Consider the following 4,433-nt stretch of genomic DNA (forward strand, 5'->3'; position numbering starts at 1 on the left):
TCTATTTTCATGATGTGAATACTCAAATATGTCCAAACATCTTTTTAAAGTTTGATTTAGAGCTCCTAGAAAGTTATATTTTTTAATAGTCACTCTACTGTAATGAAGCCTATTTCTGCTCATTTTGGAGCCTCACTAAAATAACAGATTTCAGGATAGCCAAGTTCATCAGAAAGACTCAAATGGAATGATTCACAAAATAGAACACTTTAAACCAAGTCAGTCCTATCTTTCGTAGCTGAAGCGCATCAGTCACAACACAGTTTCATGTACTCCTAAGTGTAATTCCATAATTACACTTAAAACGAATCTCAAGAGGGCGACCTTTGTTGTTTCAGATGCCATCCCTAAGGAGAATGGTAAACAAGAAGATTGCCAGTGTTACTGATGGAAAGGCTTTTTTTTTCTTGTCAAAGACTTATACCATAGTTATAAATTAAACTGTCAGGCATTTTCCTAGACAGGTTTTCCTTCTTAATGCAGTAATAAACAACTAAGATAAAATCCTGACTTTTGACTGCTACTCAACATTATTACAGGCACCAATATTGCACACATCTGTTCTGAACTGTTAAAATAATCTTCTGAGTCCCTGGGGTGCTGTTTTCTCCATTAGAACACAAACACAACTCATCTAATCAGTTTCCCTCAAAGATGAAATTGACAAATTTAATATACTGGAAAAAAGATGAAGAAAGAAAAAGGCAACGACTTTGTACAGACAAAAATCTAAGTTTTCTCAAAGGGTTTTGTGTCGCCTACACATGGGGGCAATTTGCAGCACTAGTGAAATGAACACTAGCTATAATGCTTCTAACTCCTCATATAATATGGAACCTTGGTCCGGGTGTTGCGTTGATGTCACTGTATGGTTCTTCCTGTGTCAGCTCAATAGCTTGCTGCTTTTTAAGAACCAAGAAGCTGTAGAGCTTTGTGACAGCTTGTTTTCTGTTCGTGTTTCAACATAACTCAAGCAAACTGAAAGATTCAGCTCCAGTTTTGGCAAAAGCTTGCTGAAGACCACAAAGCACCTGCTGAGTCCTTTTGTTCCATCTTCTTTCTTCCTGATCTTGATCATCACCTGAAACATCTTCATCCTCTTCCTCTCCATCATTTTCTTTTTCTTTCTCTTTCTCCATCTCTTTTTCTGGCAGAAGTTCTAACTCTGGTAGTCGCTGACGTATTTTGTAGGTTTTTCTGGGTGAAGTTCTACAGGTGGTATTTCCATCTGTTCCACCTGCTGAGGAAGCATCACAGGCTCTGGGTCACTTTGTCCAGCTTTTCGCTTAACTCCCTGAGGTGGTGGTGGAGCCATAGTTGACTCATCCAGGTTTGTTCTGCTGGCCTCCATCACTGACTCCTGGAGGTGGCTTGGCTCTTCCAAAATGGGCTCATTGAAAACATCACACTGCTGATGCTGCTGTTGCTGGTCCTCTCCAGGAGCCTCTGGATTTTCAAATTCTTTGAGAAACTCATCCAAATTATCTGCCTCTCCTCCTTTCCTCCTTTTTCTAAGGTCTTCTGGTAGAAGCAGTGTAAAACAGCGTGTAAAAAGCTTCTGTAGTGTATTATTCCACAAAGGCTGAGCAGGCAAATAAAACAGTTTTTCTACTCCTCCTGTCTCTTTCCACATCATCAGTTTCTTGGTGGGTGGTGCCACATCCAAAGCAGTAACAGTATCAGAATAATCACTAAGTTGGGCTCTGATTGTCTTGCTATCCAAGTCTTTGGCACTGTCAACAATTAGCTTCCTCTTCCTCTCGGCTTTTGTTTCTTTAATAGTTACATCAATAGGTTCCAATGCAAATGTTTCTTCCTCATTTGGAACCGGTGTTGTTTGATCAGTCACAGTTGGCATTGGCTCAGTGGATCCACTAAATTAGAGCTATCAGGCCTACCCATTGATACCTTATCCTCACCCATATCGTCGTAGGCTGCTACAGCAACATCACCCGTGCCTCAGAGAGGGCAGGGGGATCATCAAAGATACTGCTATCATTATTACTAGTAAGTTTGTCATCTAATATTCCACCATCATTTCCTTCTCCAAAATGATCATCCTTATATTGGTCTTCATATTCTAAACGGTTAATTTTCTCATTCAGATTGCTGGTGCTCTGTTCAGACTCTAATAGGAGGTTAGATGCAGTAGTGCTTATTAACGCGTCCTCATTGTCAAAAGCACTGCCTTAGCTCATTATCTAACAATCATCCTTTCCAAAATCGCCAAATTCATTTTCTTGTGAAATACTGATGCTCTCAATTTCTTCTCTCATGGTTCTCTCTACCACTCTACACTGATTCAAGCTGAACCGCTGGGCCGCATCAATGTCAGCTAAGTCAGGCAGTGGCTGATTAAAGTCATGAAATTCTTCAGGTGAAGTAATAGCATTATAAGCTGCTTCCCGATTTTCCTCAGGCAGGTTAACAATGCCTGACAGAAAAGCCATCTTTATCTTAATGAATGCTTCATTACAGTCTGCAAGAAGGTATTTAGCTTTCCTGTGATAGATTCGAACTACTTCCAGTAAGAGATGTCCTGATATCCGTAATGCCGTTTTCACCTTTGGTGAGGTGATACTTTCCATGCTGCTCTCTAAACTACACTCAAACACATGGGCTTTGGTTAGCTTCTTATCCCAATGGGCCGCTAGCCAAATTTTGGCCAGAGACCCTCTTTTACTGAAGACAAAATGTGCCGCCAACACAGCCGCCGCCTCCTTTCTGATTCACTCAAACAAACAAGATGACTTGCTACAACGTATTTTATGTTTCCTTTTTTTCTTCCTGCTGCCTTGGCTTCCTTTAGATTGATTATTTTAAAAATTATTATTTTCCTCCTTTGTCATTTTGGGAGTCACATGCTTATTGACTACTCATAGTGGTTACTCTAGAAATTACAACATGCAACAATGACCTATCAAATCTAACGGTAACTGGTGCTTTGGCTGTTCTCCTGAACAACATGGGAATCTTTGAGCGCTACTCCATTTGCCACTTCTCTCTTTTATAAGCTAAGGTTACTATGTATTTTAACACTATGTTTTCTTTACACTTTACAAGTTTTATACAGTCAATGTCCATACAGATTTATCTACATATTTATAATGTTTATTTCTCTTTATTGATTCCAGAATCTCAGGTCTTATAGTCATTTTCCTTTTGTCTGAATAATAGTCTTTATATTTTTATTTAGGGTCAATCTTCTCATGACAAATTTTCTCAAAGTTTGCTTGCTTGAAAACGTTATGATTTTACATTTATTCTTGAAGATAGTGTTTGCTGAGTATAGAATTCTCTGTTGATGGTGATTTTCAGCTCAAGGAAATTAACATTCCACATCTTCTGGCCTCTGTACTTGTGCTAAAAAAGCTAGCAATTCAACTAAATTTTGCTTCTCTGAAGGTAATTTCCCTTTTTCTCTGGCTATTTTAAAGACTTTCTTTGTCCTAAAATGTGGCACATATACACCATGGAATACTATGTAACCATAAAAAAGGATGAGTTCATGTCCTTTGTAGGGACATGGATGAAGCTGGAAACCATCATTCTGAGCAAACTATCGCAAGGACAGAAAACCAAACACCACATGTTCTCACTCATAGGTGGGAATTGAACAATGAGAACACCTGGACACAGGGTGGAGAATGTCACACACCGGGGCCTGTTGTGGGTGGGGTGAGGGGGGAGGAGGGAGGGATAGCATTATGAGATATACCCAATGTAAACGATGAGTTAACGGGTGCAGCACACCAACATGGCACATGTATACCTATGTAACAAACCTGCATGTTGTGCACATGTACCCTAGAACTTAAAGTATAATAATAAAAAATAAAAATAGAAAAATAAAAAAGTTTTCTTTGTCCCTTTTTTAAAAATTTTATCAATTTTTATTATTTATTTATTTATTTAATTTATTTTTATTATACTTTAAGTCCTGGGGTACATGTGCAGAATGTGCAGGTTTGTTACATAGGTATACACAAGCCATCGTGGTTTGCTGCACCCATCAACCCATAATCTACATTAGGTATTTCTCCTAATGCTATCCCTCCCCCTAGCCCCCCAACCCCCATCAGGCCCCAGTGTGTGATGTTCCCCTCCCTGTGTCCATGTGTTCTCATTGTTCAACTCCCACTTATGAATGAGAACATGTGGTGTTTGGTTTTCTGTTCTTGTATTAGTTTGCTGAGAATGATGGTTTTCAGCTTCATCCATGTCCCTGCAAAGGACATGAACACATCCTTCTTTATGGCTGCATAGTATTCCATGGTGTGTGTGCCACATTTTCTTTACCCAGTCTATCATTGATGAGCATTTTGGTTGGTTCCAAGTCTTTGCTATTGTGAACAGTGCCACAACAAACATACGTGTGCATGTGTCTTTATAGTAGAATAATTTATAATCCTTTGGGTACATACCCAGTAATG

The 4,433-nt window shown here is 39.2% G+C and overlaps 1 pseudogene; it reads right to left on the minus strand.

The window, feature by feature from the left end:
• Window positions 1-821: 821 nt before the first annotated feature.
• LOC105552625 overlaps window positions 822-4,433 on the minus strand; it is an 18,668-nt pseudogene continuing 15,056 nt past the window's right edge.

The sequence above is a fragment of the Mandrillus leucophaeus genome, unplaced genomic scaffold (genome assembly GCF_000951045.1).
Source record: "Mandrillus leucophaeus isolate KB7577 unplaced genomic scaffold, Mleu.le_1.0 Scaffold568, whole genome shotgun sequence".
Classification (NCBI taxonomy): Eukaryota; Metazoa; Chordata; class Mammalia; order Primates; family Cercopithecidae; genus Mandrillus; species Mandrillus leucophaeus.